The sequence below is a fragment of the Scylla paramamosain genome, unplaced genomic scaffold (assembly GCF_035594125.1).
Source record: "Scylla paramamosain isolate STU-SP2022 unplaced genomic scaffold, ASM3559412v1 Contig33, whole genome shotgun sequence".
NCBI lineage: Eukaryota > Metazoa > Arthropoda > Malacostraca > Decapoda > Portunidae > Scylla > Scylla paramamosain.
In genome coordinates this window covers 390,001-405,345 of record NW_026973698.1, presented here as the reverse complement: position 1 = coordinate 405,345, position 15,345 = coordinate 390,001, and the positions used below count along the sequence as shown (strand labels likewise).

General features: G+C 49.4%; 1 protein-coding gene across 1 annotated transcript in view; it reads left to right on the top strand.

Annotated features, from left to right (window-relative positions):
* The window catches only part of LOC135097834 (uncharacterized), a 127,846-nt gene that overhangs the window by 51,014 nt on the left and 61,487 nt on the right, over positions 1–15,345 (top strand). The window lies entirely within an intron of this gene.

Sequence of the window (15,345 nt, the reverse complement as noted above, 5' to 3'; positions counted from 1 at the left end):
TAGTGTGGGGCCTTGCTGTGGGTGTGTGTGGCCGCCTGTACTAAGGCTGAGGTGTAGTGCTGTGGTGCACGAGACAATCTTTCCACCGGGGCAGACGGAGCTAGGAGAGTGAATGAAGGAAGGAGGAAATACAGAAGCAGGCAGGGAGTTCCAGAGTTCACCAGAAAAATGGATGAACGATTACTGGTTAACTCTTGGACAGAATAGGTGTGAGAGAAGGTAGAAAATCTTGTGCAGCGAGGCCATAGGAGCGGGGGAGGCATGTAGTTACCAAGACCAGAAGAACAGTTAAAGTGACCCGGTAAAAGATAGCGAGGGATGCAAAAACTGCGGCGATGAGAGGAGAGAGGCTGAAGACAGTGTGGTGCCTTGTCTGGGCCACCTTGTGTGGGATTGCCAGCCTGGTGTATAGATGGATAGTAATACTTTTATTTTAGTTCAGTGTTATCTTAAAAGTGTCAGAATATGTCCTTAAACACGAAGCAGTATCACACACGAACACAAGGGAGGCTGCACGGAGCCAGTAGGCTCCGTGACACGTGACAGTCTCTCTATAAGAACGTAAAAAAATAAGGAGACTACAGAAAGCTTGTTATGGATAAGTAGGATTATTGTATTAGCACTATTATATTTTGTCCCATTCTTCCCCCGCCTCCCCCCTCCCTTCCCCCGCCTTTCCTTCTCCCTGTCGGCGAGGCGCAGAGAGAGCAGCAGGCCAGTGTCAGAAGGTGGATACTAATTTTTCATATTCATGTTTATACTAGTTTGTAATTAGGTTAGGTTAGGTTAGGTTAGGTTAGGTTAGGTTAGGTTAGGTTAGATTAGGTTAGGTTATGTTACGCTGGGTTAGGTTAAGTTGGGTTGGGTTAGGTTAGGTTGTAGCAAATAATCTAGTCAGCCATAGAAACATCCCATTTTCTCTCATATTCAGGGTACACTAAAACTTACGCGCTTCTCAGAACCAGTAATGTAAACACAAGTCACCGCTCCAAGCACTCCGTTTTCTCTTATATGTTTTCAGCCTCCCGTTCTCTTTCTACTGCACAGATTTTCCGTCTTTCATCTCTTCTCCCTCATTTTTTTATACATACACATTCTGTGCACGCTTTTCGACACATACGTTACACGTCTTTTCTATACATCATATTACTCCTTTCTTCACACAGACATACACACACACATTCACTCTCTTTGTCCATATCTTTATGTAAATCATTTTTTATGTTCAGTATTTCTTGTGTACATGTTCATGTTTTTGTTAAATAAAGTAGAGAGAGTTTAACCAGTCTAACAAGTGGCTATAAATACAACCTTAGCTGGTGAACAAAAAGAGTTAAGAGATTAAAGGACTTGCAACTGCTGACGGTTACCTGTCGGTTTTCTCTTCTCTATCTCTGGCGAGTTAAGAGATTAAAGGACTTGCAACTGCTGACGGTTACCTGTCGGTTTTCTCTTCTCACATTCCTGGCGGCTTCCACCTAGATCACTAGAAATGGTGACTCGGAGTTAGACCGTAGTGGCCAGCTCCACCAATGCTGTGTCCCAGGTTCTTTAGCACTATAGCGTCGCCACAGCTATAGGTACCTCGCCCAGGTCAGCCCCCGCCTGACACGGACCACCACGGCCAAACCGCCACCCAGCCTGGCCCAGCCGTGACCCACCGACGCCACCCAGCCCGGCCAGCCGCCACGTGACACACACACACCGTCACCCAGCCCAGCAACCGTGGTCACCGCCGCTGCCTCGCCAGTCACCAGCCACCCTCTCTCGCAGCTGTGACTCACCACGCCTCGCCAGCCACCCAGGCCACTGAGGCCACGCTCACCTGCCGCCTCACCACCGCCACCAGGTCCTTCCCTCTCCTGCTGCCGTGACCCACCGCGCCAACTCCACCTGCTGCCTGGTCACCTGCCACCCCTGCCACACCTGCTGCCCAGCCTCCATCACCACCACAGCAGCAGCAACACCTCTCCGGCTCACCACGCACGGTCACCGCCACCCGGCCGTGACCCCACTGGCCCTGATTTCGCTTCTCTACAACAGGGCGGCGCCCCCTGCACCGGTACTCCCGTCTTCCGCTCGACAACAGGGCGGCGTTCCCTGCAACATTCCCCCACCAAAGTGTTAGTGCTCCCGACCGTCCCTCCCCTCTCCCCCGTCGTCCACCCTCCCCCTGTGTGTGTTAACCCCTGCCCCTAGAAAACTCCCTAGTGTGCATCAGCGCGTACCAACCCCCGTGTGCCAGACACCAACACCTACACATACACACACACACACACAGACTACACACTTCGTTCACGGCAGTGCGTTCCAAGCCGTAAGTGCGAGTGCGGTAAAGTACGTGCCTAGGACCATCACTGCACAGTGGCGCCCAGCAGGCGTCCCTTGCCACCTCTCACTGGCACCTGGCGCCGGAGGAACCCGCGCCTCGCCGACAGGCGTCACTACACCCTGCTCCACGACTCGCATAACAAGCCACCAGGCCCCATCGCACGCCAGCAACAAGAAACGGCCATGGCTCCACCGGACACCGCCTCCCCAGCTCCCCCTCCCAGGGCTCCAGCCTTCAACAGCCACGACCCCAACATGTGGTTTACCATCTTGGAGCTGAACTTCAAGGCAAACAACATCACTGAGGCCTTGAAACAGTTCACTCACGCCTGCACTCTCCTGCCACCCGAGGTCCTCTTGCAAGTCTCTGACGCCATCGCGAAAGCCCCCTCTTCGGACAATCCCTACGACGACCTCAGGCAAGCCGTCCTCAAACGCCTTGCGCCAGACCTCGCGCAGCTGGCTGACGACTATATGTCGACAGTTCCGTCGGCAACGCCACCGTCTTCAGTCGCCACTGTCACTAACACAGCAGACGTCCAGCAACTCACCCACACTGTGTCGCAGCTGGCCCTGCAGGTCAGCGCGATGCAGGAACGACTAAATACCCGCCAGCGTCGCCGCCCACCGTCACCTCGACGCCCTCGCTACCGCTCTCGGTCGCGTAGCACTACACGCACCCCGGGCGTCTGCTACTACCACAGCAGGTTCGGTAGCGAGGCCATTAAGTGCACCCAACCCTGCACTTACAACACCACCCCGGCGTCAAACTAAACGGGCGGACGTTCACGGCGCGTACGATCCGCCAGCCCAAGTCACAGCTACTTCACGTCTACGACCGACGCACCGGAATTAAGTTCCTCGTCGACACCGGCGCTGAGGTCAGTGTCCTGCCTGCCACAGACAGCCAGAAGAGGTTGCCTGTAACCACGCACCTCTATGCAGCCAACGCCTCGAAAATCCCTGTGTACGCGCGGCAGACACTACACCTCGAACTCAACCTCCGCCGCTCCTTCGACTGGACCTTTTACGTAGCAGCTGTGACCCAACCCATCCTAGGCGCCGATTTCCTACGCCACCACGACCTCTTAGTCGACTTGAAGCATGGCACGCTGCTGGATCGTCTCACCTCCCTGCGGACCCGTGGCCGAACGGCACCTGGCGAGAGCACCGGAATCTCCGCAGTCTGCCGAGATAACCCCTTCGCCGCCATCCTCAAGGGTTTCCCAACACTAACACAGCCATACTCAGCCACGCAGCCAGTGAAACATCACGTCCTGCACTACATAGAGACCACCGGACCACCTGTTTTCGCCAAGGCTCGTCGCTTAGCACCAGAACGCTACAAACAGGTCAGGGCCGAGTTTGAGTCTCTGATGCAGCAAGGCATCATCCGCCCAAGCTCCAGCAACTGGTCGTCTGCGCTTCACGTCGTCCCCAAGAAAAACGGTGACATACGCCCTTGCGGGGACTACAGAGCCCTAAACTCCCGCACCGAGATGGACAGGTATCCAGTGCCTAACATTCAGGAGTTTTCATCACAACTGCACGGCTCTACAATTTTCTCCAGGATCGACCTCGTAAAGGCCTTCCATCAGATCCCCATCAACCCCGAGGACATACCGAAGACGGCCATAATCACGCCCTTCGGACTATATGAATACACTAGGATGCCCTTCGGTCTCAAGAACGCTGCTCAAACATTCCAGCGCTTCATGGACGAAGTTTTGCGAGGACTGCAGTTCTGCTTCACTTACGTCGATGACATTCTTGTTGCCAGCCCAGACGACGCTGCTCATCGCCAACACCTCGAGCAAGTCTTCACTCGTCTGAAGGACTACGGCATCCAGGTCAACGCCGACAAGTCCGTGTTCGGCGTGCCTTCAGTCGACTTCCTCAGCCACACTGTGTCCTCCTCAGGCTTCACCCCAACTGCAAGTCGCTGTACTGCCATCCAGAATTTCCCGAAGCCAACAACTCAGCGCCAGTTGAAGCAGTTCCTCGGGATGCTGAACTATTACAACAGGTTCATTCCCCGATGCGCGCTCCTCCTCCAGCCTCTCTACGCCTTAGTGAAGCCAGCCAAACGAGGCCAGTCCGTCACCCTTGCCTGGACGCCCGCAGCTGAGGACGCTTTCCTCGCTGCCCGGAAGGTGCTCACATCCACAGCGCTCAGTTTCCCTGCCCCAGACGCCCCTACTTCCATCGCCACGACGCCTCAGACACCGGAGTTGGAGCAGTGCTACAGCAGCACATCGACGGTGCCTGGAAACCCGTCGCCTTCTTCTCCAAGAAACTCAACACTGCCGAGAAGAAGTACAGCGCCTTCGACAAAGAGCTCCTCGCCATCTACAAGGCATTGAAGCACTTCCAGTACTTTGTCGAAGGACGTCAGTTTCATATCTACACTGACCACAAGCCGCTGACGAGCACCTTCATCAAGAACAAGTCATCCTACTCACCACGTCAACTGCGCCACGTAGACTTCATCTCTCAGTTCACCACGGACCTCCGTTACGTGAAAGGTGAAGATAACGCCCCAGCCGATGCCCTGTCACGCAACATCTGTGCCACATCTACCTCTCTCATCGATTACGCCGCCATTGCTGCCGATCAGGCCGCTGACGCCGAGCTGCAGCAACTGAAAGAAAACGCCGCACTACAGATGAAGAGAGTACAGCTACCAGGCACTCAAGTGCACATCTACGCTGACGTCTCGACCAACACCGTCAGACCATACCTGCCTCAACGGCACAGGTATCCACTCTTCCGTCAGCTGCACGACCTCTCACATCCTGGCATCAGAGCTTCACAACACATGATGACGTCCCGATTCATCTGGACCGCCATCAACAAGGGACGTGAGAGACTGGACACGTAGGTGCACCACCTGTCAGGCCTCCAAGGTGACGCGACACACACGCTCCCCTACAGCCACCTTCACGCCAGTCTCCACACGCTTCGAACACGTCCATATCGACCTCGTTGGCCCTCTTCCTCACTCCGACGGCTGCCGCTACATCCTCACCTGTGTCGACCGCTTCACTCGCTGGCCAGAAGCTGCACCGCTGACTGACATCTCCACTGACACCGTTGCACGTGCCTTTATCAGCACGTGGATCTCACGCTTCGGTGTTCCTGTCAGCCTCACTTCTGACCGCGGCGGCCAGTTTGAGTCCAGTGTCTGGAACAAACTGATGACACTACTCGGCATTCGACGATACAGGACTGCCAGCTACCATCCTCAGGCCAACGCTACAGTGGAACGTTTCCACCGCCAGCTGAAGTCGTCACTGATGGCTTCCAGCGACCAACGCGAGAAGTGGAACGCCACCTTACCCCTCGTCCTCCTCGGCATCCGGACGTCCCTCAAGCAGGACCTTCACCACTCTTCTGCCGAGCTCGTATACGGCACCACTCTTCGACTCCCTGGCGAGCTCCTTACCAGCTCACCCGACGCCGGCCCCTGCAGCGTCCAAGACTTCGCCAGCAGTCTTAAGGAGTCGATGAGAAGCCTGCAGCCGGTGCAACCTCGCACGCACCCCGCCAAGACCTTCGTCAGCCAGGATCTCGAAGACTGCACACACGTCTTCGTCAGGGTTGACGCTGTCCGTAAACCACTACAGCGCCCCTACGAAGGCCCCTTCGAGGTCCTCCGCAGGACGAGGAAAAACATCACCATCAACAGAAACGGCTCTTCTGACGTCATAGCCATAGACCGAGTCAAGCCCGCCTACATCCTGCACACCCCGACGGCACCTCACGACCCGACATCGCCGGCCACGCCTTCAGCACCACGCGCCACAGCTAAGCAGCACGTATCGTTCGTCGTGCCTCCTCACTCGGGGGAAGTTATGTAGCAAATAATCTAGTCAGCCATAGAAACATCCCATTTTCTCTCATATTCAGGGTACACTAAAACTTACGCGCTTCTCAGAACCAGTAATGTAAACACAAGTCACCGCTCCAAGCACTCCGTTTTCTCTTATATGTTTTCAGCCTCCCGTTCTCTTTCTACTGCACAGATTTTCCGTCTTTCATCTCTTCTTCCTCATTTTTTTATACATACACATTCTGTGCACGCTTTTCGACACATACGTTACACGTCTTTTCTATACATCATATTACTCCTTTCTTCACACAGACATACACACACACATTCACTCTCTTTGTCCATATCTTTATGTAAATCATTTTTTATGTTCAGTATTTCTTGTGTACATGTTCATGTTTTTGTTAAATAAAGTAGAGAGAGTTTAACCAGTCTAACAAGTGGCTATAAATACAACCTTAGCTGGTGAACAAAAAGAGTTAAGAGATTAAAGGACTTGCAACTGCTGACGGTTACCTGTCGGTTTTCTCTTCTCTATCTCTGGCGAGTTAAGAGATTAAAGGACTTGCAACTGCTGACGGTTACCTGTCGGTTTTCTCTTCTCACATTCCTGGCGGCTTCCACCTAGATCACTAGAAGGTTACATTAGGTGAGGTTGGATTAGGTTAGGTTAGGTTAGGTTAGGTTAGGTTAGGTTACGCTGGGTTAGGTTAAGTTGGGTTGGGTTAGGTTAGGTTACATTAGGTGAGGTTGGATTAGGTTAGGTTAGGTTAGGCTAAGATTAGGATTGATTACATTAGATTAGGTTAGGTTAAGCAGGTTCATTTGATATTCATGTTTAGAGAATAGACAGAGAGAGAAAGAAAGGGAAAGGTGTTTATAGCAGTTTGTAAATAAGTTAGGTTAGATTAGGTTAGGCAGGTTTATTTTCTATCCATGTTTAGGGAATAGAGGAAAAGAGAGATGTTTATAGCAGTTTGTAAATATTTTATTCATTATCCCCAATAGCATTACATTAACACTTCTCATGACGTGTTCTCAGTTTTCATTATTCCCAGTGACAACTCATTCTCTTCTCATAACGTTTGTTTAGAAGTAATGCGGTTGTTATTCTAGCAGCCAGTAACCTTTGCCTCTCCCAGACTGTGGCGAGGGCACGAGGAGGCATTTCATAAGTGGCCTTACTCCCTCATCCTCTTCTCATCTCCCTTTTTTTTTTTTTATTAATACATGATATGAAATTTGTACGTGTTTAGGCTTTTACGGGTTAAAGGAGGTATTTTGGGTACCTGCTTGTAACTGTTCTTCCTTTTTTACTCCATATATTTCCTATCTTCATCCTCCTCTTTCTCTCCTCTTCGCCCCTCTCGTGTCTTCCAACATCCCTACCCTCGTCATCCTCCCGTCTATTCCACTCCTTCTTCCGATCTTCCTCATCCCTCCAGTTCATGGGGGTGCGGTTCAGTTTATGTGTGTGTGTGTGTGTGTGTGTGTGTGTATGTGTGTGTGTATGTGTGTGTGAAGTGGGTCATGTAGAGGCGTATTGTGTCCGGCACATCTCATGAAATTGCACCACACGGGACGGTATTGTGTGGTGTGTGTGGTGAGGAGGGAGAGAGGAAGGGAGGGGGTGAGGGAATGAGGGGAGGTGGAGAGGTGGGAGGCAAGGGAATGACAGGATGGAAGGGAGAGGAGAGGGGGAAGGAGAGATATTGGCAACAAAATGGTAAACAGAGGGGTATGGAAGAAAGGAAGGTAGGAAATGAGGGAGTGAGGGAGGGAAAGAAGGAAGGAAGGAAGGAAGGAAGGAAGGATGAAAGCAAGGAATATCAATGAAGGGAAGGGAAGTGAGGACACGGAATAACAGAGAGTAAGGGGCAATATGCATGAGAGAGAGAGAGAGAGAGAGAGAGAGAGAGAGAGAGAGAGAGAGAGAGAGAGAGAGAGAGAGAGAGAGAGAGAGAGAGAGAGAGAGAGAGAGCGGAGGATCCCCTTAAAGGAGTAACTCTGTGCATAACGAGGCCAATTTCATATGCAAGCACTGGTGGTGAAAATATACTTTTATTCCCTGTCTTATGGGACTGCCTGGGTTTTCTGTCTCTGTTTGTTTTTGTCGGTCGGTCTTGTGTGTGTGTGTGTGTGTGTGTGTGTGTGTGTGTGTGTTTGTGTGTGCAGAATACTTTTGAAGGAAAGTAGATAGTATGATAAAGGAAAATGGTGGATGAATGCTAGAAAGAAAATGGTAGAACAGGAGGAGGAGGAGGAGGAGGAAGAGAAGCCTGAAAACGAGAAGCAAAACTCGGTAGGATGTGAAGCAGATGCGTGAGGAGGAGAACTGTTTATGGTGCAGAAGAAAGATGAAAGAGAGCCAGCTGTCCGACAACACGTCAACAAAGAGTTCAAGGAAGAGAGGATTTCTTGCCTTACGTCAAAGTTAACTGGTAATGGAAACAATTTCACAGTTCTTTACCACTTACACGAGGGACAGAAGAGTATGTAAATAAGAGTTTTCTAAGTGAGCTTTTTTTTTTTTCTACGTGTTTGTAGCCTTTGGCCAATGCCCCTCTTACGTACAAAAAATGACAATTAGGTCTAGCTTCTCTGGCAGACCGCGACCACAGAGGCGCGCCCTGTGTGGAGATTAAATTTGTCACTTCTGTGAAGAGAACAGAGTACTTCCTTCATTGGGATACAACACAGGCATGACGCGGAGCTGTGGCAGGACAAGAAACAACGGAGGCGCCATCCGGTGTGGAGATTAAATGTCTCACTTCTGAATAGAAAACATGGAAGGTCCTGCTTGCATCAGAATATAAAGTACGTGTGTTACTGCGCCGGAGAGGACAAGAGAGAGAACCAAGAAGGCAAGGAGAAGGAAGAGGAGGAGGAGGAGGAGGAGGAGGAGGAGGAGGTGGTGGTGGTGGTGGAGGAGACTACGAGAAAATGGAGGAAAATAACGAAAACAAAATTGAAAGAACATATTAAACAAAGGAAAAGGAGAGAGAATAATTTATAGGACATAGAAGAACAAGAGGAGTACCAGGAAAAGAGACGCGATGGAAAGCAGGACAAGGGAGGAGGAGCAACAGCAGGCAGAGAAGTTGGATGAGGACGCGTACAAGTGTCTTGGCCATAAAAATCAACAATCAAAATTAGCCGAGCATCGCGGCAGACATTCCCCTTGCGTCGCCTGTCAAAAGGTCGCGGGGAGGTGAAGCTTTCTCGAGGGGCAGAGAAGATTATGTTTGTGTCTTCGTTGTAAAAGGAATTCCCTTAACCCATAAAAAAAAAAAAAAATGCAGCAAGCGAATGTTTCCAAATCCCAGTGGTTAACAAAGTTCGAGAGTGTGAAGTTATTAGACAACTGACGCCACTTTACAAACGAGGGTAAGCGGCCTCTGATTCAGTGGTTCTCAAAAATTTGTTGCTTTTTGAAGCAGTAAAGGTAAATCTTGGAGTGACAGCGCACCAACCCTATAGTCAATGTAGTGCAGGCCTGCTAAAAAGGCACAGATTCAAGAAGACCAACACATCTAGGAAAGTTAGGCGGCACACTTTGGTGATAGTTGCGACTCACAGTTCGCGAATCACAGTTCTATTCAGTGCCCAGACAATCCTGAGGCAGTGGCGGCGTGAGGCAGCACAGCACTGCCTATCACAGATCCACGCTGTGCAAACACGCACACTTGTTGAGGTGGATCGCCGCCACTCGGAGGGAGAGAGAGAGAGAGAGAGAGAGAGAGAGAGAGAGAGAGAGAGAGAGAGAGAGAGAGAGAGAGAGAGAGGAGAGAGAGAGAGAGAGAGAGAGAGAGAGGAAGGGGGGGAGTAGCAGGAGCGGGAGGAGGAGGAGGAGGAGAAGGAGAAGGAAGAGGAGGAGTCTTTCCCAGACTTGAGCCTGAGTTAGACCTTCAGCTGATCCCACTTCACGGACGCGGCTGAGTAGCTCCCCATTACAGAGTCCTGGTAATTCTAAGCCCGTGCCAGCATGAGGAAAAGCAACACTCTCAGACAGACTCGCTGCGTGCCAACGTGAGGCAGGATAACACACTCTCAGACAGCCTCGCGCCGTGCCAGTCCACACACTCGCTAAGCTGGACCGCCCACCGCTAACTCTGAGGGAGCGTCGCTGCTTACTTCACTTCAAACAGATCTGGCGTCAAGCTGCTCAGGATTTTGTGCCAAAGAGAGGCAAGCTGGGGTCTGACTGTCTGCCCTTGAACCCTTCCTCTCTCTTCTCCTCCCCTAGTTCCTCGTTCCTCATTCCATCCCTCTCTTCCCTTCCCATCCTCCCGCCTTTCTCTCTCTCTCTCTCTCTCTCTCTCTCTCTCTCTCTCTCTCTCTCTCTCTCTCTCTCTCTCTCTCTCTCTCTCTCTCTCTCTCTCTCTCTCTCTCTCTCACTCACACATAAAACAAGGATGCTTCTCCCGTGTTTGGTAAGCGCACGTTCTCCGCTGCGAAATAAGGACGCCACATCTCCTGCGAGCAATAATCCTGACTCGTGCATGAATCACCTCTAGGTAACACCGCGGCACACCGGCGACCCTGGCATACACCACACGCAGGGGCGACATTCCTCTCATCCACTGTTTGACCAGATTACTTTGTGTCCGCGCGGCGCCTTTTCCTCCTGCTGGGGATGGGAGGCAAGGCTGATACATCTACCGGTCGTGTCTTCATTCAGAAGCCGACATTCCACTGCAGGGTCAAGAGTTAGGAAGCTCACTGCAGTACATGAGTCTATCTTGCAGAGATTATGTGTGTCAGAGAGACACTTCAAGGGTCACTGCTGCATTACTGAAGACCTCGGCATGAAGCTCGCTGTTCCCTTGGGACCAATAAGCGCCTCCATTGCCGAGGTGAAGGAAGCGAAATGTCTGACAAAAATTCCCTTCGAACACAACTAATTTATACATTGGTGTGTGACAGAGGAAAGAGAATCCGGCGTTACCAAAAATCGAAAAACTATTCAGTCACCAACTTGCAAGATAGCTAAATTTTTTTCGCAATATTTCTCTTCGAGAAAATACTTGAACTGTAAACTACTACATCCCTAGTACTGAGTTCCAATACAATGTATTGCAATTTAGTCAGTATTTCACCACCAGTATTTGAGTACCTCGTGTTTGTACGTAAAAAGTCCGTGTCCTACATTGTCATTACCATCGGCATCACCGCCATCACCAAAACAACAGGAGGGTGGAAATAACGATGGCGAAAAGCAAAATGCGAACATTAAAGGGGGAAAAAATCAGCTGTAAATTTCAGAACCAGTGTTGGACATGGATGAGCGAGTGCCGGATGACGCGAGGCTGTGGAGAGAGAGAGAGAGAGAGAGAGAGAGAGAGAGAGAGAGAGAGAGAGAGAGAATAGAGCTGCAGGTCACCTCGCCTTGAATGAGTGTTCTAGGAGAGCACAACGCGCCACACGATCCACGCCTCCATGAAACTGCGTCCACTCAGTATCGCGTCTCCACACTGGTGTTGTGCAAGACTCCACACCTCAGTGAAGCCGCGTCCACTCAGTATAGCTGCTCCACACTGGTGTTGTGCAAGACTCCACGCCTCAGTGAAGTCGCGTCCACACTCAGTATCGTGGCTCTGCACTGGTATAGTACAAGACTCCACGCCTCAGTGAGGCCATGTCCACACTCAGCATCGCGGGTCCACACTGGCGTTGTACAAGAGTCCATGCAGCAGTTTTTCCAATATGATATATTTACTCTAACAAAATAATTGCAGTCATGATATTCCCTCTGACTATCTCTTTAAGAAGCCACATTTGGTGTGACTGGCGGTCATTACTGCTCCTTCATGAACAACTCCACCAATGCAGTGCTGCCTTGACACACGCAGTGCTGAGCAACACTGTATTCCCACACGGCACACCTCGTAACACACAAACACTGGTCGCACAACAACTCACGCTTCATCATCCTGGAGGCTGAGGCACTGTGTTCGTCTTGGAGTCGCCTCATCAAAACATTTCCCCTCGCAAACCTCCGTGGAGTGGCGGTTGTGCTGGCACCATTCTGAATCAAGCCTGCATTACTTACTGCACCTCAACATGCAAACAAACCGCGGCTCAGATGATGGCTGAAATATTTCTGGAACATTACCAGCTTTATTCTGTTTTGGTGCGAGCAGACCACGCGCCGTGTGCTGCGTCACTGTGAGGGGATCTGCCTTGCTGCCTGGAAGGCCGTAAGCTCTTCCTATTATCCTTATTATCATTGCCAATAGTAGTAGTAGTAGTAGTAGTAGTAGTAGTAGTAAGATAACCACCACTATAAAAATAAGAAAAAAGTCTAACAGAGGCCAATTGCTCAGCTGCAATAAATTTACGGGAATATTACGTTATGGTGAAACAATGTTAATGTGACGAAAATTGTTACCAATATACGTTTTGTTAGTGTTGTGTTGTTATGAACAAGACAACACAGCTGAGGGAGGGTGACCATTCCTGCTCTCCCCGATCCAGCAACACCCCTGTCCAGAGGAACACCACCACCACCACCACCACCTTTGCTGCCAGTTGTGTGTTGAACTTAAACTGTAAACTTACAACTACCATAGACCATTACTGTTACCTTACTTATACAACATACAATTAACTAATACAGCATACAATTAAAACATTGAGACGTTTCCTAGCACCTTCTTTGTTTTGATTTTTATCTATATATCTTTTTATATATATTTTTTTTTCCATTATCTATACTCTAAACGTACAATTAGAATTTATACTAACAACATAGATGTGTAAACATTTGTTTTTTTGTTTGAATTTTCATTTATTTTCCTGATTTATATATTTTTCTTTTTTCTGTTTTCTTGTTTTACTTTCTACCCTAAACTTACTAATAGATCTTTTTATTTATATATTTATTTTTTTTTATTTTTCTATTTTACTTTCCACTGTAGACAAATAATTTTTTCGTTTGTATTTTTAATTTTTTTTCTCTCTCCTTTTTATAATTTATATTCCTTCTATTTTATTTTCTACTCTAAACTTACAGCTAGAACGTTTTTATCATTTCCTTATGAGTATTCTTTTATCCATTTAAGTTTCTTCCTAATTTCTTCTCTACTTTCTACTCTACATAAACTTACAACTAGAACTTTTTTAAATTTTGTTGTTTGTATTTTCTAATGTTCTTATTTATATTTCATATTTCCTCTATTCTACGTAAGCTTACAACTAAAACTTTTTTTGTATTTTCTATTTTTTTCTTTCTTTTTATTTTCTATTTTTCATATTTCTCCTGTTTTACTTTCTACTCTACGTAAACTTACAACTAGAACTTTTTTTTGTATTTTCTTAATTTTTTTTTCATATTTTGTTCAATTTTCTTATTTTATATTTCATGTTTCTTCTGATTCACTTTCTAGTACTACTTAACTACGTAAACTTAAGACTATATCTTTTTTTTTTTTTGTTTTCTTATTTGTATTTTTTTTTTTCAATTTTCTTCCTTATATTATGTTTTCCATTGGCGCCTCAGTGGGGGGCGTTGTGGCGCCGCAGCAGCGAGAGGGCGCGGTGCATGCTGGGGTTAGACTCATGCCTTTTCCATTCCTGGGTGTGCTCATCACTTTCCGCCTCCGCCTCCTTCTCCCCGTCACTGCCTTCCTCCTTACAATCTTCTCTGTTCCAGTGTTCGTGCCCTTCATCCAGAGTGAAGCAATCTTCGTAGGACTTCTCTTCTGCACTGTAATCACCAAGCAGTTCCCTCCATTCCTCTTCATTCCTGGAGCCGCAATCTTCCTCTTCCATTCCTCCCAGCTCGAGACTCGGCTCTCCTTCACCTTCTTCCATGAGGTCACTGGCCCACGAGGCCTCAAGACGGTCCATCTCCTGCTCCATCCGTGCCATTTCAGCCTTCAGGGCAGCCAGCTCTGAGACGGAGCTCTGTTTCTCCTTCACCAGCACCCTGGCTTCCGTCTTAAGCACCGTGCATTCCGCCGACAGGATGTCCACGTAGGTGTCCATCTCGGTCGGTGGCTTCACTGGCAGAGGCTCCCAGGCCTGCAGGAGGTCCCAGAACGGCAGTGTGCACAGCGGACACTTCGGACACATTTTTCCAACCCAGGGAGTGTTCTCCTCCACCATTCCTTTCCGTTCATTGGTTTCACAGGCGTCGTCTTGTTTGTGTTGCTGTTCAGGCGCCTTTGTGTTCCCATCGTCAATGGTCAGGCCTAAAACAAAGTCTTCGGTCTCTCCCTTGCCCAGCCGCCGCATGAAGTCCGCCACCGGCCTGAAGGTGACGACCTTCCCTTGGCTGTGCGTCAGAACGATCTTGACCAGGGCGTCCCCTGACCTGTGGCGCGCCTTCAGCAGGCGGCCCATGTCCATGGCTGCCGGCATTGAGGTGTAGGTCTTGGGGGTTGTCATGTAGTACTCCTCCCCGTGGAAGGGGAAGACCGCCACCTGCTTAAAGGAGGCTCGCGGCACGCAGCGCCACCACCAGCCACGCTTCTGTACCGAAACCTTCACCTTCAGCGGCTTGGCGTGTGGGGCGTCGCCAGCCTCCACCTCACACACGCCATGCATCTCAGTTTTCTCAAGAGCGTCACTTTTCATTTTGTCTATCAAATTATAATAAGAAGAAATCAAAGTAAGCACCACCTGTCCATGCGAATACTGATGGTTGGGATCTCCGAGGCTTCCACCACAGGCCTCAACACTCCCCAGAAAACGACCCAATGAGTCTGCTGTATAAAGGTAAAAGGTCTAGTCACACTCTTGCTGTTGAAGTCTTGCTTGTATCACGAACCTGACTGGCGAGTGTGGTGTTGGCAGTGCTGGCCGCTGACTCATCACCATTCTTCAGTTTGTCTTCGTCATCACTTGATTCCTGTGTCTCTGATGAGGGAGGAGAGGGAGTCTGGCTTTGTTCGTTTTGTGAGTAAATTAGTTTTCCTTTCAGTCTCTCTCTCTTTCTCTCTCTCTCTCTCTCTCTCTCTCTCTCTCTCTCTCTCTCTCTCTCTCTCTCTCTCTCTCTCTCTCTCTCTCTGTCTCTCGTGCACTTATTCTGCACAATAAAAATAACGAAAAGTAGAGCTAAACTTCGCAAAAACTTCACAGAATAATCTCACATCATGCAACAAAACAAAACAGTAATTCTACTTAACTGATATTTCTCCTGCTCACAGTTCAGTAAAGCGTTATATCTGTCGCACTTT